At 43.3% G+C, this 26,316-nt stretch overlaps 1 protein-coding gene and 1 non-coding gene across 3 annotated transcripts in view; one reads left to right on the top strand and one right to left on the bottom strand.

Annotated features, from left to right (window-relative positions):
* Positions 1 to 26,316, bottom strand: part of LOC126353949 (protein FAM166B-like) — a 286,117-nt gene that overhangs the window by 100,759 nt on the left and 159,042 nt on the right. The window lies entirely within an intron of this gene.
* Positions 14,918 to 14,991, top strand: Trnat-ggu (transfer RNA threonine (anticodon GGU)). The gene has a single exon. It is a non-coding gene; the product is annotated as a tRNA-Thr (tRNA).

Here is a 26,316-nt window from a genome sequence, read left to right as displayed (position 1 = left end):
CTCCCTCTTGGGCTCGTGACCGCATCGGTTGGACCCCAGACGACTGTAAATTCATGGCCTGTTCAGGTGAGTCCCGATTTCAGTGGTTAAGAGCTGATGGTAGGGTTCGAGTGTGGCGCAGGCACCAAGGTGGCAACAAGGCACTGTGCAAGCTCGCGGTGGGTCTATAAAGGTGTGGCCTGTGTTTACATGGAATGGACTGGGCCGTCTGGTCCAACTGAATCTACCATTGACCAGAAATGATTGTGTTCGGCTACTCTGAGACCACTGAAGCCTTTCGTGGACTTCCATATTCCCACGACAATGCGCCAAGTCTCCGGGCCACAATTGTTCGCGATTTGTTTGACGATCATTCTGGATAATTCGAGGACATTACTTGGCCACGCAGTTCGCCCGACATGTATCCCATCGAACATTTACGGGACATAATCGAGATGTCAGTTAATCCATTACATCCTGCAGCGCCAAAGTTTTCGCAATTATCGACGGCTATAGGGGCAACATAGTTCAATATTTCTGCATGACACTTCAAACTACGTGTTGAGTCAATGCCACGCCGAGTTGCTCCACTACGCCGGGCGAAAAGGGGAGTGCGACAAGATATTAGAACTTATCCCACGACTTGTCACTGCAGTGCATTACGTATATAAGTTGATATGAAACCCTCAGATCGCGAGGACTACTCTTATTTTCCATGATAAATAGAAAACCTGGAACTACGAACAGTCCAGACTGTAACGTGGAAATCAATATTTCCCATTCGGGAGCAACATGTGGGGACATCTAGCGGTATGGCCCCCATTAATCCAGCTGTAGGAGTGCAAGGGGGAGAGAATGATTACCGAAATGTTTTGCAGCATAGAAGCTGTATCGTAACACCACAATGTTGGCCGGCCGTAGTGGCCGAGCGGTCCTAGGCACTTCAGTCTGGAACCGCGCTGCTGCTATGGTCGCAGGTTCGAATCCTGCCTCGGGCATGGATGTGTGTGATGTCCTTAGATTAGTTAGGTTTAAGTAGTTCTAAGTTCTAGGGGACTGATGACCTGAGATGTTAAGGCCCATAGTGCTCAGAGCCATTTGAACCATTTTTGAACCACAATGTTGTGGTAGTACTGACAGCTGCGTACAGTTCAGGCCTTCTCACACAGGTCCAAACTGCGACGCTGGAGTGGCTTCGCGCTTGTCAGCCGGATGTAAGGTCACGCTGCTTTTTCAGGCCATGGTCGACGACCGCCTCTCGCTCCAACAATTTCCCTTCTCGCGTACACCCATTACATCCACAAGCGACTGAATGAAGCCGAAATATTGGAAATTTGTGGTAAGGACTATGGGACCAAACTGCAGAGGTCATAGGTCCCTAGGCTTATGCAGTACTTAACCTAACTTAAACTACACTACTGACCATTAAAATTGCTACACCAAGATGATGACTTGCTCCAGACGCAAAATTTAATCGACAGGAAGAAGATGCTGTTATATGCAAACTATTAGCTTTTCAGAGCATTCACACAAGGTTGGCGCCGGGGCGACACCTACAACGTGCTGACATGAGGAAAGTTTCCAACCGATTATTCATACGGAAACAGCAGTTGACCGGCGTTGCCTGGTGAAATGTTGTTGTGATGCCTCGTGTAAAGAGGAGAAATGCGTACCATCACGTTTCCGACTTTGATAAAGGTCGGATTGTAGCCTATCGCGATTGCGGCTTATCGTATCGCGACGTTGCTGCTCGCGTTGGTCGAGATCCAACGATTGTTAGCAGAATATGGAATCGGTGGGTTCAGGAGGGTAATACGGAACGCCGCCCTGGATCCCAACGGCCTCTTGTCACTAGCAGTCGAGATGATAGGCATCTTATACGCATGGAGTATCATCTCTGAGACCATGGCTGCGGATACCCTTGGCGCTGCATTACAGACAGGAGCGCCTAGGATGGTGTACTCAACGACGAATCTGGGTGCACGAATGACAAAACGTCATTTTTGTGGATGAATCCAGGTTCTGTTTACAACATCATGATGGTCGCATCCGTGTTTGGCGACATCGCGGTGAACGTACATTGGAAGCGTGTATTCGTCATCGTCATACTGGCGGATCACCCAGAGTGATGGTATAGGGTGCCATTGGTTACACGTCTGTCACCTCTTTTTCGCACTGACGGCACTTTGAAAAGTGGGCGTTACATTTCAGATGTGTTACGAACCTTGGCTCTACCCTTCATTCGATCCCTGCGGAAGCCTACATTTCAGCAGGATAATGCACGACTGCATTTGGCAGGTCCTGTACGGGCCTTTCTGGATACAGAAAATGTTCGACTGATGCTCTGGCCAGCACATTCTCTAGATATCTCACGAATTGAAAACGTCTGCTCAATGGTGTCCGAGCAACTGGCTCGTCACAATACGCCAGTCACTAATCTTGATGAACTGTGGTATCGTGCTGAAGCTGCATTGGCTGCTGTACCTGTACACGCGTATCCAAGCTCTGTTTGACTTAAGGCCCAGACGTATCAAGGCCGTTATTACGGCCAGAGGTGGTTGTTCTGGGCACTGATTTCTCAGGATCTATGCACCCAAATTGCGTGAAAATGTAGTCACATGTCAGTTCTAGTATAATATATTTGTCCAATGAATACCCGTTTATCATCTGCATTTCTTCTTGGCGTAGCGATTTTAATGGTCAGTAGTTAACTTACACTAAGGAAAACACACACACCCATGCCCGAGAGCCTCCGACGGGGAGAGCGGCGCCGAAATATTGTAACCGAGTGTAGCTATAATGGTACTACTCTGTAGGCAAAGGCGGAGACAACCTTTACCGATCAAACTAGAGGAAGACTTAACACACGGCGCGGCGTGGAACGCTCTAACGCGATTTGTTGTGCGCCTCGTTTAATGAAATGGACCCATTGTGTTGGCGAATGCGGAACAGCATTTCGTGAGGATTGTCGGAGGAGGTGGGGGGGGGGGGGGGGCGGCGGCATCTGAGACTGAGGCTCCCGCGTCAGCGCCCGGCGCGAGCGCCATTAATCAGGCCGACGCCGGCTGTGCTCCAGGTGTGGGGGAGGGATGGTGGGGTAGGAGAAAGAAGGTGGGGTGGGGTGGGGGGGGAGGAAGTGGGCCACGGGGCAGCGTGCCACGGCGCGGGCCGCGCGACGCGGGTCGATGCCTGATGCCTGATGCCCGCCAGCTGACAGCTCGTCCCAGAGGGCGCGGTCGCGTGGCAGGGCTCTGCGTGTAGTGGTCGCGGGCAGTCATCAACTGGCGCCTTCCCAGGGGAGCAGATTTGGCGGTTATCGCTAAAACAACCAGTTTTCTGTTACACCGGTTTTTTAGTCTCCAGTTTAACCTATTACAACTGTTCAAAATAACAGGTTCCTCCAATAACCTAATTTCGGTTTTTGTTGTTATTACTTCCAGGAATAAATGTAGGGTTTGAACAAAGATTGGGACATTATAATGAAGGTGAAGCACTACGAGAACACAATCGATATGGGGTTGAGACTGGGGCAGAAATCTGCATCATTGTCCCTAACAAAGATGGCGAAGGTGAAGGATACAGACCACCACCGTGGTGGTGGTGTACGGTCGCGGCACAGCGAGAGCTAAAGGTCACAGTTTGTCGACCTACCTTCAGAAACTAACAAAGCAGGTATCAATTTTCCGTCCTGAAGCAACCACAAAATTAAGAGTCCTGCTATTATTCCAAGTTTATAGCTCGCAAATAAAATTGTAAGTGTATCAATCAAACTTACCGTCTCTTCCAAGGAATGTGGACGATTTTGCCTTATACGTGCCTCCACCCTTTTTAATCTTTTAAAGCAAATGGGGCAACGTTCTTCCTACCGCACTTCGGACGACGTCCAAGGACGAAAGCGAGAAATTACCATACAGATCAGGTGAGGGGCACGTACACTCATACGTCTATGAAGCCTCATACGTCTATGAAGCCACGCCACTACGGTTGGCGGAAGTGCCGCTTTAGCTGGACATGTCCCGGTCTCTAAGGCCGCATCCACCCAGCCAGATACAGCTTTTAGGCCTTTAAGCGATGACGTAGAGAATGCACAACTGAGGCCCGTTCTAAGCAAATAATATGAGCAAGAGTAATGAATATGAAGAGGAATAGGAATGCACAGTACAAGGATATATATACCACTCAGTGCAATTCTGATGTCCATGTACTATGCTTTTCTTAGTAGTCCGTAAGAGCGTAACACACAACGTCGGGAACACGCTAGGCGCAGAGCGAGCGAGGCAAAGAAGAATGTGCCGATCAACCGCTGTCAACCCGTCCCGCTCGCGTGTCGCTCCTACCCGCGCTTGAGACATGCAAGTACGTAAGAAAAAATTTTATTCGGAATTACTGAAATTGGCAAAATATTACTTCGTAATTCCAAGCAATAACGCCAACGTCGAAATAGTTCTGTTTCGTAAACGCTCAGTGGCCAAACTTCATGAATTGCAAAAGGACACAACCAAACATATTGTGTAATTTAGAACTATCCTGTCAAGAGTTCCACGAAATAATAATTTAAATAATGTTCTTGATAAAGTGGGTTCAAATGAGAAATATTGGTACATAATCTATATATTATTGTTTATAGGGCTAACTGAAATGAAAGTTTTTGAATATCTTTTCACTTTCTGTTTCTGTCCCAGAAGAATATGTAACTATTTACTTTGCTTACAGCAGAACTTTTAGTTTATTTTGCCATAATATTGCCTTACGAGGAAGACAGGAATAAGAAAACTGAGCACTTACTTGCCATAATAATCGCCAAATTATAAGCACATTTATTAATATTTTTAGTTTGAGCAAGTTTATGGTTTATCCTGCAAACAAATTACTGGAATTGATAAACGATTGGAAATACCAAATTGACTATTTCTGTTCAAAATTTACGGTTTAGCTTTTATGACAACAAATCCGGCTAAACGTAACATCGAATCCGCTTTTCTGTTTTTGGACCTGTCAACCTTACATGTCACAGCAACGGGTCATTATTGCTGCCACAATGCTGTACCAATTCGCATGTCTTGTTTGTTACTATTTCCCGAGTGTTACTGAAACAGTACCGGTCAGTTATTCCCACTTTCTAAAAACCCAGTATTTGAAAGCAATAGAAGTTTTCCGAGTAAACATTCATTTTTGGAAAAGTTTTATTGAAAAACCAAAAATCTTAGCACTGCTGCTGCGGAGAATGTGATTCCACTGTTTTTTTACAAATAAAAAAATGGAAACTTACAAGACCAAATAAATACAAAACTAAAAAACGATATAGGTTTTAAAGTGTAGGTTTCTCCCATCCCTAGCTACATGTCAGTTGATGCCATGCACCTTGACCCACACCGGATTCCAGCCATGCATGTGATTGTAGCAGTGAGCTCTCACACCTGTCTTTTCATATTTTCATGCTTGTCCGGCTCCCCTGTGAACTTTTAATTTTCAGAGAAGCCTCATGAGTGGCACATTTTCAGTAAAACACACACTTCTCTTGTTGCTAGAGAGAATCCTGAAACAGTGGTTTATTAAGTATATTAAGTGAGAAACTGGGGAAACAGATTACGGAAAAGACCATCCTCGGTTCAAAAATTAATGTGTAATATCTTTCGAAATGCTGTTCAAAAACCCACAACATTTCTCGTTACACCAGCTATCGATGGTCCTTAATTACATTCTTTCATCGAATAAGTCTTCATTATGTAACATGTTCTTTCACTAATAAAGTCCTGCGTAACAACCATACAGCGAAATACTCTCCTCTTTGCGTGCTATTATTTCCCATAATCACATTTTGATATCTCTGCCCGTTTACTAAATCAGCCTCGCTTCTTCTCCTTTTCCTCCTCCTCGTGCCAAGTTACGTAGTCTGAGCAGTGAAACAATATTTTATTTAGATGCTGTACAACCCATTTGTTTGTTGTCTACAGAAATGTAGATGAGAGAACCATGAATTCCAGAAGTACGTGGTAGAGATTATTGAACTACATGAAAATAATGTAAATTAATTACAAACTATGGGGTGCACACACTTTATTCAACATGTAAACGTCACGACAGACATTTGGGTTTAGCTGATGACATGTTCGATATGCCTGCCATCATTGGCGATAATTTGGCGCAGACGAATAGCAAAATTTTGCGTGACTTGCTTCAGTGTCTGAACATCGATGCTGTCTATGACCTACTGAATGGCTGTTTCCATCTCAGCTTTGATTTTGGGGTCACATCCACACACCTGTTAAGGATATAAGCTCAATAGTGTTCATGTCTGGGCTGTTTGGTAGCCAGCAGAAGTGTTTAAATTCATTAGTGTGTTCTTGGGGCCACTCTGTAGCAATTCTGGACGTGTGGGGTGTCTCACTGTCCTGCTGGAATTGACGAAGTCCGTCGGAATACACAATGGACAAATGTATGTAGATATCAGACAGGATGCTTAGGTACGTGTCACCTGTCTGTCGTATCTAGACGTATCAGAGGTCCCATATCACTGCAACCGAATACGCCCCACGCCATTACAGAACCTTCACCAGCTTTAACACTCCCTTGCTGACATGCAGCGTCTATGGATTCATGAGGTTGTCTCCATGTCCGTACACGTCCATCCGCCCAATACAATTGTAAACGTGACTCGTCCGACCAGGCAACATGTTTCCAGTCATCAACAGACCAATGTCGGTGTTGGCGGGTCCACACGAGGCGTAAAGCTTTGTGGCATGCAGTCACCAAGGTTACACGAGTGGGCCTTCGACCCCGAAAACCCATATCGATTATGTTTCGCAGTTCCCATGCTGACACTTGATGGCCCAACATTGAAATCTGCAGCAATTTGCGGAAGGGCTGCACTTGTGTCACGTTGAATGATTCGTTACAGTCGTCGTCGGTCCCGTGTTGCAAAATGTTTTCCCGCCCGCGGCTGTATCTCAGATTTGATGTTTTCCCGGACTGCTGATATTCAGGGTACACTCAAATGGTCGGGCGGGAAATTCCCCACTTCATCGCTACCTCGGAGATTGTGTGTCCCATCGCTCGTGCGCTCTCTTTAACACCGCGTTCAAACGCACTTAAATCTTGACAACTTGCCGTTGTAGCAGCAGTAACCTATCTCACAACTGCACCAGACAATTGTCTTCTGTAGGCGTTGCCGACTGCAGCGCCATATTTTGCGTCTTTACATATCTGTGTATTTGAATACGCAGGTCTATAGAAGAATCTCTGGCGCTTCAGTGGTTCAAATGGCTCTGAGCACTATGGGACTTAACATCTGTGGTCATCAGTCCCCTAGAACTTAGAACTACTTAAACCTAACTAACCTAAGGACATCACACACATCCATGCCCGAGGCAGGATTCGAACCTGCGACCGTAGCGGTCACGCGATTCTAGACTGAAGCGCCTGGATCCGCACGGCCACACCGGCCGACTCAGTGTATTATAATACAACTAATTTTAAGTCAGTTGTAGACAGAATTAGTCAGTACCTACACTACAAAACCCATGACAAATATATGGCTCATGTTTTTTTAATAATATTTTGGATATTGTGTCCACATGACTTTCAGTATGTAAATTCTGACGAAGAAGGAAACCAATTACAAAATATGAGTATTTCTTCTTTAACTGGGAACATCTCTGGTGCAACAAAGATCCTCTTCGTCTTCCAGCACGAGCGTAAACGAGGGAAAAACGTAGACTGCGCGCGGTATGCGCAAGTTCCTAGGATAGGAAACATCCAGTAAAGTGCAGATGTTTCTCTTTTGTCTGTAAACAACATTCAGAGTTTCTTTGTTTTAAATTTGGGATAAACGACGAAGAAAACATTTGAAAATGCTTATACCCATAGTTTTCCTGTTTTCAATTCAATGCATATTTTTATGACTTGCCATAACAAAAGCTATTGCCAATATAACAAAAGCTATTGCCAATATAACAAAAGCTATTGCCAATATAACAAAAGCTATTGCCAATATAACAAAAGCTATTGCCAATATATCCCGTGTAAATTACTTGTGGTCTTTATGACCCCTCTGGTACTTACTGAAACAAGAAATCCTTTTAGTGTAAAGGTCAAATGTAAGGGTACTGTAGACTTTAAAACAGCAGTACTGTTCCTTAAGATCACCCGGTGTGCAAAGGAAAGAAAACATACCTGTCGACATCTTCAGCTGTCGACGGAGGTTGCATGACCTAGCTCCACAAGGCCCTCTTTCGAAACCAAACTACGCTCCTGTGAATTCGGTCAATTCGTAATCGATGGAGGCGTATTTGCGTACCCATCAACGCCGGGGGAGAACTGTGAAACTACCGGCGGGCGTGAAGCTTTATTTGGAAGAGGCAGCCGAGCGGAGGAGGTGCGGCGATCCCATTACGATAGCAGGTGCTGCCCGGAGAGCGGCGCGTCGCGTGCTCACGGACCCTGACCGCCGAGCGGGCGGCCTCTGTGGGAGCGAATTGGGAGCGCCTCACGTCTCCAGGGCTGCGGCCGCAACCGAGGCCGAGTATTGAAAGAGTTATGAAATAAAGCTGAAAATACCAGCGGAAAAATGCTCTTATCTGAGCACGAAATATGTTAGTATGTTCCAGTTTATTTGAAAGGTTAACTGAAAAGTCGGGTATCAGTTGCCTCATTCTACCCTCCTCAGCATCTTTAAGAATTTTCTGAAAATCTTTGGCATGCGAACATATTCGTGCTTTTTTTATTATTTTTTTTTACATGCAACTCACCTCAAACTCCCAGAAGTTCACATAACTGTGTCTCTTTATCTCTCACATCCACTAATCCATCGCTATAACTCTCCCATACCCATCCACTCAGTCTCCCTATCTCTCCTCCTCATTGGGATCAACTCATTGTCATTACCTCTTCGTTTTTATTACTGCCTCCTGTGTCTCAGCCACAGTCCTCTTCGTACTGCTTTATGACTACAGTCTTCTCTCACTGTCGCTGTCTTCCTGTTCTATTACTGCTAATATTTCATTCATTCCATTCCTACTGCTGCTGCTGCTGCCTCTTCTGTTAGCATCTTTTTCTTCCTCTTTGTCATCGTCTTAGACATTATCACTCGCTCTCAGCTACTTCCACTTCTTCACTTTATTTCCTTCCTCCTCCTCCTCCTTCTCCTCCTCCTCCTCCTCCTCCTCCTCCTCTCCCCCCTACTCCTCTCCCCCTCCCCTCCCCCCCACCCCCCGACTCAATCTCCTTCGCTGTTTTCCTACCACTGTCCTCTGTTCTGTCACTGTCAACGATGTAAATATGTCCCACTGCACACACCCACACAGCATGAAGAGAGCCAATATGTTTGAGCAAGACAACATTTTTGGGAAAATTCTTGAAGATGAAGGTTACACATGATAGCAACTTTTCAGTCAGAGTCTTCTAAATAAACGGAAACATATTCGCATTTTTTGTGCTCTTATAGGAGTATTTTTCCGCTGCTTCCCTTTTCCCTGCTGCAGCGGAGTATGTAACTCATATGAAAAGAAGTTCGTTGTTGATTAAAATTTAGATAGTTTACTTATGCGAAAGCGAAATAACGTAAAAAAGGTGAAATAACACCTGATAGCGTATTTTACGTGAAAAAAAACCTTGTCTGTGCTTGAGTACTACAAGATGTGTGTATGTGTTTCCCAGATGCAAACTGAGACCTTTTATAGGATATTTCGTCGTGCTACGTCTTAGCTTTACTTCGGATATTACGTATTGTACGTGTACCAATAGGGTAAAGTTGCATCTCTATCTCGGAAACGGATGAAAATATGAAGAAATTTTTCAAGTTAGTTCGAGACCAAGGTCTTAGAAAAACATCGTCAAAATAATAGCCACGTGCTGTGCAGAGCGGTCTCTCAGTCCGCAGCGGGGTTTTCATACGCAGAAAACAAGTTTTGGGAGCGTTTTTCGATAACGGATGAAGATTCTTGAAAGCGGGGAGATGGCTCTACTAGGCAAATGGCTAGATAATGTAAGGTTAAAAATCTGAAAAATTTACTGCGGTTACTTGTTATATTTCGCCTCATACTGGATTTTACGTATAGAACTATGATAACTTCGAACCTTTGTATCTTGAGAATGTATAAAGGTATCATAAATTTTCAAATTTGTTTCAGGTCGGGATCTTAGGAATACATCGCAAAAATTTCAGCCATTTGCTCTGCATAGCCGTCTTGGGATACTCTGCTGGGTTTTGGTCCTATGGTGAGGGAGAAATTATGGAAAAAATCCTCGTTTTGAGGTTTTCCGAGGAACTATAATGGTGCCTCCGTAAGTCCAATCAAGCCCACCGTAGGCCACATCACAGGAAAATGGAGCACGGCTGTTGGTTCTTTTGCATAAGGAGGAGGAAGTGTGTAATATTCCTATTTTGACCCTTTACTATAGGATAGTTACACTAAGACGATCCTTCTGTTAGGTAGATGGATGGTCCCTAGAATAAGGGCTATCCAGAACACCAACAGAACCCGACATACGAGACCCAGTGAAGGGTCTCTGCATGAGCTGCTTCATGATTTTGCCATACCACACAGCTTCATTTGTTTGCCTCTGGCACCTCAATTGTTTGTGCGAATGGTCTATTACCTTAGACGTAAGAAGAAAAGGGAAAACACTGAGCCGCTGAGTGTGTGGGGTGGCCGCAGTATATTATCCATATTTCGTCTTAACATTTCATTGGGTTATTGGTACTTGTCGGAGCCCCACACGCATGTTTGATACATTTAAGTGCCATATTTCAATGTATCTATTCTTGTCCGATCATCTGGATGCATGAATGAGAGTGTGGTTGCATTTTAGTCTGTAGATCCGTGGGAGTGTAGTAGTATGCAACTGTGCCAGAACAGCCACCTGTAGGAAACACGTACCAGATAGCAAAGAGGTTTGTTTGCTTTGGACAAACCTCTTATATAGGTTGGCACCATAATAGCGGTTTGTCTCCACTTCCGTAGGTACGGGGAGAGGTTTTGGTTGGAGAGCGAATGCTCGTGGAGTGTTCCGTGGGACGCGAGACGGGTGAGAGCATACTGGCGGTAAGTCAGTCTTTTCGATGAGAAGTTAATGTAAGTTTTTCAAAGCTAGTCAAAGTAAATGATTTCTTTGATCGTTCATAGTTTATTGCCGTGTGTGAAATTTTACTCGCAAATTGGCGATTTGTTAAATGCGTTAAAATCCAGGGACGGTGTAGGCTGTTTTTCACTTTACCTGTTGAACAGGTGAAGCCGTGTTGAGTTTTTTGAGACAGTTCATTTTGTTTGGTATCCCTTTCGTGAGAGCATGTTTACTGCATATGATTTTCGCGATTTTATGACCGAATTTTGTGCAATTCGTCTCATTTATAACTTTCTTTGCACACACTTTTGTTTGTGAGGGCCACGTGGTCGTAATCTTATGAAAAAGTTTCCAGCGCCAAGGCCATAGCGATCTTCCACTGTAGAATATCTGAATTAATTATGATTCTTAATTAAGCTTCATTTTTATAGCAATTTACTTCAAACAAATTTTATTCATTTATCCCGCATGTTAAAATCAAGGGAACAACCTCACTTGCTACCCACGAGTACTATGGTTAAGGGTTTTTAGTTCTTTTCCATCCTGTTAGTCTATCAAGTGGTGTGAATGTAAGTGTTCGTGATTAAACCATCCTTTGATCATACCTCTTCCATAGATCATAGACCTTACAAGGGGCTTCGAAGTAAAGTTCTAGGGTTAATATGCGACGTAATAGATTTCAGGCACAGCAACCATTATATTACTCTATATGCGTTCATGTATGTAATTAAATTTAGCAATCTAATAAATGTTCTTTTGTTGGCATTTTGTGTACGCTCTCACTGCAAAAATTCGACTTCATGCTTCATCCAGCTCTGATGTACGGCACATCCTACTGCATTCCGTTTGCTCAACAGTTTTATTGCGGCTAAACTTCCCCCTGCTGCCGCTACATGATAACTCACGTCCCAAATCGCAAATGTCGTAACGCGGGAAGTGGGAGACACTCGGGCACTCGTCTTGTAATCCTCATTTCTCCCCATGCGATTCTCAGGCCTTCGGTCTCAAATGCCTATAACAGTCTACGGTTCCTGTCTGACGAGAAAGTGCAATAGGTAGTCACGACTTCTTCACACAGCAGGATACGGTGTTTTGTCTGGTATCTGCGTCTATAGGAGGGTTGCCTCTATGCTCACAGCAATTTTGCCTGAGTGACATACCGATTCTGGACTGTAAGGTCTTAGAACGGAAACAGTGTCTCCTGTAGCTTTTTCCGAGTATGTGGTTACGTTACACAAAAACTTCACGTTGCTGAGCCAGTATAACCTTACATCTGCTCTGACTTCACAGAGGGCTTGTCTATGTACCTCTCTGGACTAAGGTCACTTGAGGGAATGAAAGAACGAAGTATGGCTAACTCCGCAGCAGGTGGTTTGTTAATGTTGTTCAACACCGGTGCCACAGCAGGATGTTTGCCTATACCTTTGTCAACGGCGAAGCTCCAGTTTGGACTCCCTTAACGGAACACAGTTTAAGTTGTCGAGCAGGTTAGGCTATGCAGGTGAGCTCTTTGGCAGCCTCTGCGCATCCATAAAGCGGCAGAGTAGGGCTAGTCTGCAGTGCCAGGGCACGGGTTCGAGGCCAGCGCAGCGTGCAGTACCGTTGCAGTGGACGCGGCTGGCACAGCATCAGACAGCACATCAGCGCCCCAGCGACGCCTGCAGTCTGCATGCTAACAAAGCAGGGCCGAGGCGTCTGACCAGGCCACGTCCAGAACATAGCCTCATGCTTTTATATTCAGCGTCCACCGGCGTAGTTCAAATCATCTCGTGACCGTAACGGAACTCTGCTTTTGCAAACCAAATTCTTCTCAGTTCTTTTACATACGACTTTGACAGTTCTCTGCTACATTTGTACACTACTTTATCAAAAGTATCCGGACACCTATTAGTGTACATAAATATGGGATGTGTCCACTCTTTGCCTGTATGGCGGCTTGAACTCTGCTGGGGACGCCCTCAGTAAGCTGTTTGAATGTCTACTGAGGAATGACAGCCAAGTATTCCTCAAGAGCGGAAACGAGAGAAGGTAGTGATGTTGGACGCTCGGGTGTGGAGCGAAGTTGTCGTTCTAACCCATGCCAAAGATGTTCCATTGCGTTCATGTAGAGAGTCTGCGAAGGTCAGTGAATTTCAGCAGTGTTATTGCCCAGAAATCATCATCTCACAGATGTTGCTTTATGACGGAGGACACTGTCGTGCTGATACACTCATCGTCTCCCATCTGTCCTACTGTACGTTGTACAGAATGCTGCAAAATATTTCCATATCCTTCTGCAACTAGCTTTTTCTTAAATGCAGTAAGGAAACCACACCCTAACCACAATAAACACCCCCATGCCGTAACACAACCACCTCCTACGTCTGGTTTGGCACTATGACGGCAGGTAACTATCTCCAGACAGTCGCCAAAACGAAACACTTTCGTCAGATTTCCACAGGGTATACTGTGAGTCACTTCAAATCACTAATTTCCAGTCACCCACTGTCCACTGAGCTCGCCCTTTACACCACTTCAGGCGTCGCTTGCACTGACTACATAAATGCGTGGCCCTGTAAGGAGCCACTATTTTACACCATTCTTCTTAACTCCCTACACATAGTGATTGTGCTGGCTGGACCGCTGGCAGCGTTTGAGCCTCACGAGAATTCCTTCTATTGACGTGTTAGAATTATTTTATGCTCACCCTCCGCCATTCTCAGTGGTCCTTGTCCATCAGTATGTGAATTATAAGGATAGATGTAGGTGTGGGTGTTGGTGTAGGAAACATGCAACATACTTCAACAGTTACACAGCCTAAGTCAGTTGAGAATTAATAGACAAAGAAGAAGGAAGAGGTCTAGGCGAACAGCTGCAGTAAGTGGTGGGGAGTGAGTACCAAGTCACTAACATTATGAGGCCTACAGTAGGGGTGGCTCACGAGACTTAACAGAGTTACATAGGAATTTTACGAAAGAGGGTTATATAGTGATTCTGGATGGAGCTGGGAATAGCTCTGATAGGCATTCAATTCACAGACCGTGCAGTTTCTATTACTATGGGACGTCATACGTGCATTGCATTGTACAGACGGGCTTTTCACGATGTGTATTGTCATAGTATTACTTTATTCTGTGTGGAGTTCGTTTATTTCCAGTGATAAGTTCGTGAATTTTGGTATGTGACACCATTTGCCTAATATGATGTAAATGTTTATGTATGTGATTTATTACTTGTCGTCCACAGACTTACCGACGGTCTTCTCACACTGACGCACTATTCGCGAAACTAAGAGTTAAGCATGAGGAGGAACTAATCGTGAAGGGGAGGGGGTTGTTAACCTTTACCCACCGCTGACTTTTCTAGCTTCATTAACAATAAAATTTTCTAACCGCTCACCGGTTCCACAGTAATAGTGATTTATTAAGTAGGGAAGCAACTTTGCTTTTAAAAAATAAAAGGAAGTTGGGGTTAATAAAAATTACTCACCAGGTACTTCTGCTTGGCAGTGGGAACAAGGGTGACTACCACTGCTCTACAGCAACGAGAAGTACTTATACAAGTGAATGACCACTTCAGAGACTTTACTACTCTCTTACGGTTAGGATTTTATGTATATAGACTGAAGCAACGAGTGAAAATTCGTACCAAAGCCAGAATCGATCCCGGGTCTCCTCCTTACTAGGCAGGTGCGTTAGCCTCTAAGCCATCTTGGTTGGGTTTCAGGCTGGATCCTCCATTTACGTTCGACGCTGATATGCTGTTCCAGAACTTGGAGAGCCTTCGCTATTCTGTCCGTGTGTGAAGGGGAATTTAACGTAGACGGGGGCGGCAGTGATAATTTGGATTGAGGGAGGAGGCATGCCAGGGTAAGCCTTGCAGTTGTGTGAACAGCCGTGCCAAGCTGGCGTAGTGGCTAACGCATCTGTCTGGTAAGCAGGAGACCCGGGTTCGATTCCCGGCTTTGGAACAAATTTTCACTCGCCGCTTCAGTGTATATACATAAAGTAAGAAGTATCGTGGCTCTCCGAGTTTAGACGCAGACGAACAGCCTTTTATAAAGGATGTGGAATACATACAGAGAGAGAGAGAGAGAGAGAGAGAGAGAGAGAGAGAGAAAATAAAGGTTAAAATCTGCCAGTTTATCTGTGTTGTGTAAATTTTGTTGAGATCGTCGGGCGTTTGAAAAAATTTTAAAACATTTTGCTATTAGTTATCTGAAAAGGAATGAGATACGCGTCCCTCCAAAGTAAAGATCTTAAGTGAGGAATCACAGGAATGAACTCTAAATCTCTGTACGATATCCAGAAAGCTCATAGAAACACTTATCTGGATTGCAGTCCGAATTTAACTATATTTGGTGCAGTGTGTTTAGATACCACCGGTATGTATCACTTAGTGGTTTTAAGACAGAAGTAATATGTTATTTTCTTGGCCTATAACGATCTCCACTCTCGCGGAGAAATGAAATGGATTTCGGGGGTACCCTACTGAACAGGGAGAGGCGACGCTTATGTGGATCTGTGCAGTGGCAAAAAACGAAAAGTTCTCGAATGTTAATTCAGCAACACAGTTTCATCGATATACCGACATTCTGAAGGAGAATGATCTTTGTTTAGACAAACGCATCCAGCGCTCATTTTCTCTCATATTACTTGCATTTGCACACAGTTTCATAATGTTTCTTGCAAGCTCTGTACAATTGCACCAAACGTTAGATCCAAATTTTATAAACAAAAGCGTCTGTCATTGACACACAGTGGATTCCAAGAAATGCATGGCTTTGAGTCAGCAGGTCTATTGAGAATGACTCACGTTCGACATAAGCAGAATTACTGAAAATCCAATGCTATTTCGCTAGTTAACATTTCTAATAAGCATGGAGAAGAGACCAATTATATTAACGATTTACAGAGCTGCAGCAGCTGAAATACACCGTAAATTATGTGATCTCAGTGTAGGTAAATGTAAAGCGCTCCATCCCAGTTCAGTCCTCACTTGTCACCTGCAACTGTGGGCGTTTCTGGAGGATGGTTGGTGACAGCATGCGATGACCCGTTTTTAACTGGATCTATTCTATAGACATAAGCAATTTGTCTTGTGATTAACGTACATAGAAAAAATTATGCATCAGCCAAATAATTGGCAGCGAGGCTGGCTCTTTACTCTATTAATGAAGAGGCATTAGTGGGAAAAGTTTAAATTTGACGAAGTGTCACATTCGGTAGCTAGTCCCGCTCTCGGCTAACACTGATGAGCCGTGAAACAAGCTGAGAAGAATACTTCACATCCACCATTCAGACTCCATGAACTAACAGCGGCAGAGCTATTCTCCGGGAACTGTTTCCATCATAGTGTGCGGCATCCAATAAGAGAGACTGGGCGAGAGTGCCTTTGACATGGGTCTCCACACGAATGAAAGCTTACAACATTCTTTGGGGATTGTAAAATATACAAAAAGACAGTATACTCGAGAGGTATGAAGAAACACTAATTTTTGTTTGTTCTCCATTCTCCGATTATGTGATTCCACTGACGCTTGCTTGAGGTAGTATTGGTTTAGTGGACCACCTTTATGTACGTCCCGGCTATTTGAATACGCATTACATACAGCATGATTCTAAATAATACTTCCAGAAAACTAATTTGTGCCTACTGAGTCACTCCAACACGCCGAATTGTCGCCAGAGTTGCACGAATTGAATGCGCTGCACGTAATTTTATACGATGAGTAGAAAAAGAAATATATGTTTAAAAGAATGTAAGTTTAGCGTGGATATAGCAGACAGGTGTCTTATGTAGTTAATTTTGCTTCTCGTTCTTATTTCTATGCAAGTACCGCAGAAAGCAGTATAAAGCACAGATAAAACTGGGCTACCTAGTCCGCAAGGTGTTCTTCTGGAGAGCAACAGTACAGTTATTGCACTGTTTATGTTCCAGTATTTTGGTCCTAGCATTACGGAAGGCATTAAAAGTGCCTGCCAGAGCAGATATTGACAGGTAGTTCACAAACTGTTTTACCGGTTCCTTTGTAAATAACAAAAAGTAATTCCAGCTCTAACATTCGTAAGTTGTTGTGGCCTGTACGCCCTGTGACGTGCACGCAGCCCGCGGTTGTCTGCTAACAGGTGGCTCAAGTCGAGATTCTCGCTCCGGTCTTTATCACCACCACTCTGAATTAACTTCTGAAAACAAACATCCGTCTCGTTTAAGATTTTTGATGCGCAGCTTTACATACGAGCGCAAGAACAGCGTCTCTGTGTGAAACAAGCGTATAACTTCGACGCAACACAAACTCTGCAGCGGGCGAGAACAAGTTTTTCGTGAAAAGGCCTTTGTTTCACATATCTGAGCACATGCTATGCAGGAAGTTTCTATAGTTACGTACTAATGGGGGAAACTATGTCAACTACTTGCAAAAAAATTGTACTAAGTTCCGCAAGTAATCTTTTCTTCAATTCAGTCGTTACACCTCTTATTGTTCAATGGTGCGACTTTAGCGTAGAATATTATCTGCATATCTATACGTAACTAGCTTTCTGTCAACCTCTTGAAGGAATGTTAAATCTAATAGCAAATCCACGAAGTTCTGATTGCATATTACGTGGATCAGACAACCAGTAAGAATCGTGTAGAGTTTTGTGTGTGATGTGTTTCGAACAATAGTTGAACATTATTATCGCCAGGTCGCTATGCAGGGCGACCAATCCCACCTCTGATACCAACAATCCTTAACAAATTTATTATTTGCCATTGTGCTTAATAACAATGCTCTATAAAAACTTTCCACTTGCAAGGAATACATTCACGCTGTGTGTGTTTTGTATGTCTTGTTTTATGTGCTTGCTTTCGATGCAGTGATATGCAGGGCCAACAACAAAATCACCGACAAACTTTCGGAGGAGAAAAAAAAATCTAGTAAACAAGAGCTTTGAGCACGTTTTCTTCTTTGCTCTTACTATGAAACATTTCTACTGAGAAAGTGCTCATAGCTCTTAACGTAAGCGTTTTAGAGTCCATGTTTACTAGGTATTTTTACCTCGTTTTGGTCCGGACTACCATCTCTGAATATTTGTCTGTGGCGTTCCGGTTCACCCTGTATATGGAGGATGTAACATCTCGTCAAAGCAATAAATAGCTGTGAGAATCTGAGCTTGTTTTTTGTAGGCGGTGTTCAGAGGCATCAATGGCATACTTTTACCTCTGTTGCACTTCCATTATTTCAAAGCTGCTGCTTCTAAAGATAGGGCGTATTATGTAACAGGCTGCGAAAGCCCTCTTGTAATACTGAAGTGGTACTTACAAGCACGGTATTATTAGAAGTGTTGTGTGTTGTATTGCCTCATTTGGTTATCCGCCTTGCGGCAGGTTTAGACTTCATAACGCTGCATATTCCTGTCCTCTGCTTTAGCTCTATTCGCACGAAGTAATGGCCGCTATCGACAGGGGATCTCAAGTTCATTCCGTATTTCTAGATTTCCGGAAAGCTTTTGACACCGTTCCTCACAAGCGACTTCTAGTCAAGCTGCGGAGCTATGGGGTATCGTCTCAGTTGTGCGACTGGATTCGTGATTTCCTGTCAGGAAGGTCGCAGTTCGTAGTAATAGACGGCAAATCATCGAGTAAAACTGAAGTGATATCAGGTGTTCCCCAGGGAAGCGTCCTGGGACCTCTACTGTTCCTGATCTATATAAATGACCTGGGTGACAATCTGAGCAGTTCTCTTAGACTGTTCGCCGATGATGCTGTAATTTACAGTCTAGTAAGGTCATCCGAAGACCAGTATCAGTCGCAAAGCGATTTAGAAAAGATTGCTGTATGGTGTGTCAGGTGGCAGTTGACGCTAAATAACGAAAAGTGTGAGATGATCCACATGAGTTCCAAAAGAAATCCATTGGAATTCGATTACTCGATAAATAGTACAATTCTCAAGGCTGTCAATTCAACTAAGTACCTGGGTGTTAAAATTACGAACAACTTCAGTTGGAAGGACCACATAGATAATATTGTCGGGAAGGCGAGCCAAGGGTTGCGTTTCATTGGCAGGACACTTAGTAGATGCAACAAGTCCACTAAAGAGACAGCTTACACTACACTCGTTCGTCCTCTGTTAGAATATTGCTGCGCGGTGTGGGATCCTTACCAGGTGGGATTGTCGGAGGACATCAAAAGGGTGCAAAAAAGGGCAGCTCGTTTTGTATTATCGCGTTATAGGGGAGAGAGTGTGGCAGATATGATACACGAGTTGGGATGGAAGTCATTACAGCATAGACGTTTTTCGTCGCGGCGAGACCTTTTTACGAAATTTCAGTCACCAACTTTCTCTTCCGAATGCGAAAATATTTTGTTGAGCCCAACCTACATAGGTAGGAATGATCATCAAAATAAAATAAGAGAAATCAGAGCTCGAACAGAAAGGTTTAGGTGTTCGTTTTTCCCGCTCGCTGTTCGGGAGTGGAATAGTAGAGAGATAGTATGATTGTGGTTCGATGAACCCTCTGCCAAGCACTTAAATGTGAATTGCAGAGTAGTCATGTAGATGTAGACGTCATTCTTTGTTACGCACCTTGCGGTCTACTGACGTCATCCAGCATCTGGTATCTTCTGACCTTTTCTAGCTTTCCCGGAATAAAACTTTCAGAAGGCCTTCTAGCCTGAAATTGTGTCCTCTCCGTGTTAACTTCATATTCCTGACTGTCGGAAACATGCTCGGACCCTCAACTCTTCTCTGCTTACCACATTCTGCGCCATGTCCACATTCCATAATCTTCACTTCTGATCATCTCCCGCTTTCTCAGTGCAGATATTTCAGCTCCGTACAACGCCACGTTCCATATTAGACATTTCAGTGGTCGCTTCCTTAATGCTGTGTTCAAACTACTAGCAACGAGTGTTTTCTGATTTTGAAATGGGTTTTTCGTCATCGTCATTCCAACTTTGATGTCTTGTTCACTATGCATATCTTCCCCAATCCAAGTTCCTAAATGCTTGAATGCTCTTACCTGTTTTATAGTTTGCAGGCTTAACTTCGCTCATATTTTTCATAACGATGCCTTGTAGTTATTATTGTAGATAATAAAGGAAAATTTCACATTATTATTAACATAGGTCAAGAGAAGAGAGCGAGAGCAGAAGAATTCGACCCAGGCACTACAGCAACAGTCATTGATATTACTTTATTAATACTCTTGGGGTATTACATATCTTCATATTTTAATGAAACAGCAGTCATACGTTTGCTTTTATAGATTGACGCTCAGCGTAGGTAGTTAGAACTCTGTGGCAGATCCATGCACACCAGATTAATTTAAACGATCCTCCAACGATGAGTTATGGCTCTGGGTTAGTTGCCATTTTAATTTCCAGTAGGTTAAACAGAGATAGCAATGTTTAACTGCTCTAACTGCTTTCCGTATCAACCTACTTTACGGCTATTCTCTGTGTGTAGTTTCTTCCACTCTTCCGCACAAATCGTGCCTGTCTTCTTAGCACATGTTTCTTCTGAATCAAAATATGTCTTGCCGGCCGCGTTGGCCCAGCGGTTCTAGGCGCTTCAGTCCGGAACCGCGTGGCCGCTACGGTCGCAGTTTCGAATCCTGCCTCGGGCATGGATGTGTGTGATGTCCTTAGGTTAGTTAGGTTTAAGTAGTTCTAAGTTCTAGGGGACTGATGACCTCAGATGTTAAGTCTCAGTGCTCAGAGCCATTTGAACCAAAATCTGCCATAAATACTTCCGGGGGTAGACCATTTACACAAAAATTAAGCTTTCAGGGATTCAGGTATCAAAATAGCAATTATCCACCACAGCACCAACACTGAGTGGTACCAGTAAATATTCTGCAAAATGTGCGAGGGGGAGACAAAACCCTACATATAGGTCGAGCACGACGTTTTTATTTCTAGAAACCATGATACAGTCATCGCCTGGTATGTGCTTGTCGAACATGTGCACTGCCAGCCTTTGAAATTGCAGCATCGTGAAAACAGCATGGCACAAACCTCGAACTGGCATGGATGAGCAACTGATTAGCATTTCAGCGCAATTGCACCAGTTCGGTAGGAGCAACACCATTTACACCCTGTATATGAGGGAATATTACGTATGTGGTTTCTCATTTTGATATCTCCTCAATGTTGGTTGTTCGTGAGAAAACGATGTCATTCCCTTGTAAGGAGGAGAAACATATCAGCACGTGTTTGATCATGGCCTACCGAGACTGCGGTTTATCGTAACGCGATGTTGCTGATCCCATTGGTCGCAAACCCACGACTGAGATGCGAATATGCAATCTATAGGTTCAGGAAGGTTGGCGTCTGCCACAAACGATCTTAATGGCCCTACGCGACTTGAGCCCGAAACGACAGCCGAACTTTTAGCTTCGTCGTGCATATTCGTACACCACTTAACATAACCTGGGTGAGGAAATCAGCTGGTCTGCTGAGATACGTGACCCAAGGGACGGTGGAGCAGCACGGACTGTCATCACGGCACCATTGTTGCGGCTTTCCCTAATGCGTCAGCAGGGGAGGCACCAACAATACTGCGACCAGCAAACTGCACATGACGTAAGAGTGGCACCATTTAGTCTCTTCAGACGAGTTCCAGTTCTGATAGACATATCCATGTGTGGAGATACGGAGAAGAACGAACACAGCCAGATTACATTCGTCATCGTCACAAGCGGTAAGCAACTGGCGTGATAGCGTTAAGTGCCACTGCGTGCAAAACACGAAGACCTGAAGTTCGCATAGCACAGTGGTCGGCAAACCGCGAGTCGAGTGCCACGAACGGCTCTTTGGCCCCTTGAGCATGGCTCTCTCGCAAAAATACCACGGACGCGCAGTACGAGTGAAACTCAGTGGCCCACGGGCAAAGTCGATTTTCGGTTTGGGTGAGTCTAGTTTGAAGAAGTGACGCTAGCTTGCTAACTCAAGTGGGCGGAAGGGGGGTGGGGGGTAATGTTTCGAAGTCACACGTGAGCTACGTCCTGAAGTTCCTGCAAAAGAGCCAATTTGTGGAAGGAATATTTGGTTCGTTAATGAGTAAAACCGTTTCTCCCGAAATGTGAACAAAAAAAAGAGGTGCGATCGGATGAAAAAAATTATGTTAACAATGAACTAACAAGGGATCATTTCAAAAGCGATTTAATAAAATAATACCTCTTAAGTTCTTAGTCGGAAATGACAGACGATGATACTGAAATTTGTTATTTCAAAACAAGACTTTTATATATGAGGGAAGCTTTTCCAACCGATTTCAGGAAATCACAAACAGCAAAACTACGTTAATCTTTGTTAAAAACCTCTTAACACTTCTGTGCAGAATTAACTCTAGTATTGACAATCTTTTAAATGCAATTGCTGGATTTAAAAAATAAAGAATTGTGGAGCTCGAAATTTGAATGCCTTTGTGGCGATGTAGAAATATGGGAGAAAAACAAAAGTGAACTTGGTTACAGCACAAGTGTTCTGCTTTGAAAACGTGGAGAAGAGAGGAATGTTGATTCATTATTATTTCTGACTCATATAAACAGCTGAAAAAACTAAAGTTTGCTGTTCTTGCCTGATTCGGTTCTAAATATACATGCAAAGTTATATGCAAGTACACAAAATTGAGTTATGCAAATTTTCAAAGTCTTTGCTAGCCATTGTAATGATTTCCATTTAGGTTTACCTACAATTTACTTTTAGCAGTAAATAATATCATTAAGTGCGATAGCAATTTGTATTCAATGTTCCAGTAATTTAATTAACAAAATTTATGAGGTCAGTTTTAGGGAGCTTTGTGAGGATGTAGTGTAAACTGCCGAGAAAGGTGATTTTTTGGACATAGACATATAGAAAGGAGATGGATTAAACAAGTGAACAAGAGTGTGGCCGACAGGATAGGGAACGCTCGAACTCTGCGAACGTACCTCAGATTGATGATGATGATGATGATGATAGCAAAGGTGTACTTAATCCTGTATGTTAAAAACAATGTACCTACCTATAAAATTTAAGTTTTCAAACTTGGCTGTAAAAAATTTCGATCTTCGTACTTTTGGTGTTTGCCTCTGTTTAATGAGTTTTCCGACCACTGGCATAACAAGTACTCATCACAGCAGGCGCTACATTTCTGACGTTTTAACGCCAATGCGTATGCCTTATTTTCGAGTTCCCAGTTGTGTTATCTTACAGCAGTACAGTGCAAGATCGCCTGTTCCCCGTGCTCTCCTGACCCACCTAGAGTGTGTTCGACTGTTGATCTGGCCAGCACGTTCTCCAGATCTCTTACCCACTGAACACATCCAGCCAAGGGTTGCGGAGAACTGAAGCAGCATGGAATGGTGTACCAGTATTCGTCATCCAAGCGCAGTTAGACTATGCACAGCCGGATTAGAGCTGCTTTTGTCAGACATGTCCGCTCCATGTATTAAATTTCGGACTCTGTAAACCGTCAAGTCATCCGCAGATTTAATCAGGTATTCTTCCTACTACACTTTACAGGTAGTATCAATGACTTTCTGTAATTTCCTATCCTTCCTTATGTTCCAGTTTTTATGTCCAAGCTGTGTATTTTGTCACTTCAGTTCCGTACGTTGTTTTTTACAAACTTCACTCACAAGTGGTAATAAAATTAACACTTTATTGGGCGACATCAAAATTGCACCCCGTTTTCTGCGAAATGTTTCATGGTTTATCCTTTGATGGGTAATGGTGTTTGCAAACAACGTTTAAGCTATTTGATTCAGCAATATTCTGTTCTTTCGGGTGCAAAGGTTCTGAATATTTTTTATTTTTGGCAGACGCTGTACTAGGTTATGTTAGCAACACTAACAGTTTATTTCGATGTTGTGATATTTTCTCTTGTGCAGTGAAAATTGTTTACGAAAGGAAAGAGGACGCCTTTAAGGTGAGTTGTTATGCAAATGTGTCGCCGAATTTTTACCTGGGGGCACTGCAAATGGTATTGTGTTTTCCGGTTATAGGAAATCTGATAGGCAATTATTGGGAACAAGCTCAGAATAACAACAGAACAGCAACTCCTTTGCCTTTGAATGATGTATCCTATATGACATTTTTGGACATTGACTAACGTATGGGCTAAAGGCAAGGTGTACGCTTTACGCTCAAGCGTATTCGACTGTCAAATGTGAAATTGTTTTGTGCTTTCTAACGAAAAGGAATTGCTTAAAAACCATTTTATATTTTGTTCAGACACAGACAACGTTGCACTATCTCATTTTGTAGTATCAAACCTGCCAACCTTTAAAAACCAAAATTCAAGATATTTTGTTTAAAGAACCAGGAGGTACGAATGATCCAAAACCGCGGCTCATTTTCATTATAAGTCCGAGATAACTGATGGATTGATCTATGACGACACAAACCTATTATAATGACTAAAAACACAATTGAAAAGGCTGGCACTACTCAACGTTGATTCCACACACCTTGCTCTTAGTGTAGACCATTTACGCAAAAATAGAGCTCCTTAAGATTCGGGTAAGAAAGTAAGACTCGTAGCCATTCACTCTACAAATTTGTACCGATTATAAAAACGCTGAATAATAAGTGATTTCACTGAAGCACAAAGAGAACACACAAACAGGTCCAAAAATAGTAGAACACTGAGCAATACGGATACAACAGAGTCAATGTATAGGTAGCGCAGACCTCTATTTCAAGGAACTACGATACGTGTAACAATTAAAAACCACTAATGAGCTTAGGACTTCCGACGATTGAAAAAAGAAAATGAAATTGAGAGTTTTCACAACAAATTTCTTAGTTTGACGATAACTAGTTAAAACAGGGGGAAACCATGGAATAATCTACTCCTCCTCCCTCTCATCTCTTCTTCTTCTTCCTTTCGTCTGTTCATTTTCTCCTCCCCCTCTGCCTGTGGCGTACAATGATATAATTTTATAGGTACATTCAAGGGCATATATGGATACTGTGTACCAAACTTGTATCAAAGAAGTGATAATGCGGTAGTTTCACTGCATGTACAGCGAAAATGTATCAAGAGACAAACTTTTTTCCATTCATCATTTTGTACGGACTGTAAGCGAGAAAAACTTTCGTAAAGATTTGAAATTGTGTGTAAAGTTTGTTGGAAGTCACGAAGTGCTTTCGTTCTTAAATACTAGATGAACAAAATCCGGGTATTCGCCCGTTGTGGCGTACACTCATTTTTCCAACACCCCCCCCCCCATTACCCTTCCGATAGGTATGTGGTTCGTACAACCATAGTCTCTCTGCAGCCATTAAATGATGCGAGTACCAAGTTTGGTCGAAATCGATCCAGTGGTTTCGGTGGAGATATGGAACGAACGCACACGCGACGCGCGCTCTTACAATATGTATTGCCCCCTAGCTGCGCTGAAGTTACGAACTGGTGACAACCCCATAAAAATCCGTTTAGTAGTTTTGAAGATTGCCTTTGAACACGCTGAACAGACGCGACCGATTTAAAGAGTTATTGTTAGTGTTGATATAGATAAGGCCCACCTGTTAGGCAGTACATTTTTTCATGTGACCTAAACATGTTCCAGCACCCCTACTTAACTAACCTAAGGACATCACACAACACCCAGCCATCACGAGGCAGAGAAAATCCCTGACCCCGCCGGGAATCGAACCCGGGAACCCGGGCGTGGGAAGCGAGAACGCTACCGCACGACCACACCTAAATTTTACATTAGGTTGTTATGCAGAACCTTTTGTGCATTATCCTATACTGCTAGCTTGTCGTCTGCAACCAACGATGTTAATGATTGGCGAATTAACACTTCACTTTATGTTTAAACTTAATTTTGTTGTGTCAAGGTATTTTGCGCATGTATTTGCCATTACTTACAGTTTGCTTAGGCAGATCCTTTTTCTTTTGCGTTTTCATGAGCTGCTGAGAACTGCACACAAATACTACACATATTATGCAGAATATTGTTTGTAACGAATTGGAACTTTCTTTACTTTTCATGCCCACAGGTTTTTTGTGTTGCCGTTTGTGTGAAGTTCCTTTGATGCAGTGGTTGCTGATGATAGGATTATGGCCAAATCATCATCATAACCACCATATAGTCCAAAATCAAAGCAATAACACACTAAAACACACACAAAAACACACACAAAAACACACACACACACACACAAAAACACACACACACACACACACACAAAAACACACACACACACACACAAAAACACACACACACACACAAAAACACACACACACACACAAAAACACACACACACACACAAAAACACACACACAAACACAAAAACACACACACAAACACAAAAACACAC

Source organism: Schistocerca gregaria, chromosome 3 (assembly GCF_023897955.1).
Source record: "Schistocerca gregaria isolate iqSchGreg1 chromosome 3, iqSchGreg1.2, whole genome shotgun sequence".
NCBI lineage: Eukaryota > Metazoa > Arthropoda > Insecta > Orthoptera > Acrididae > Schistocerca > Schistocerca gregaria.
This window is presented reverse-complemented; position numbering and strand designations above follow the sequence as displayed.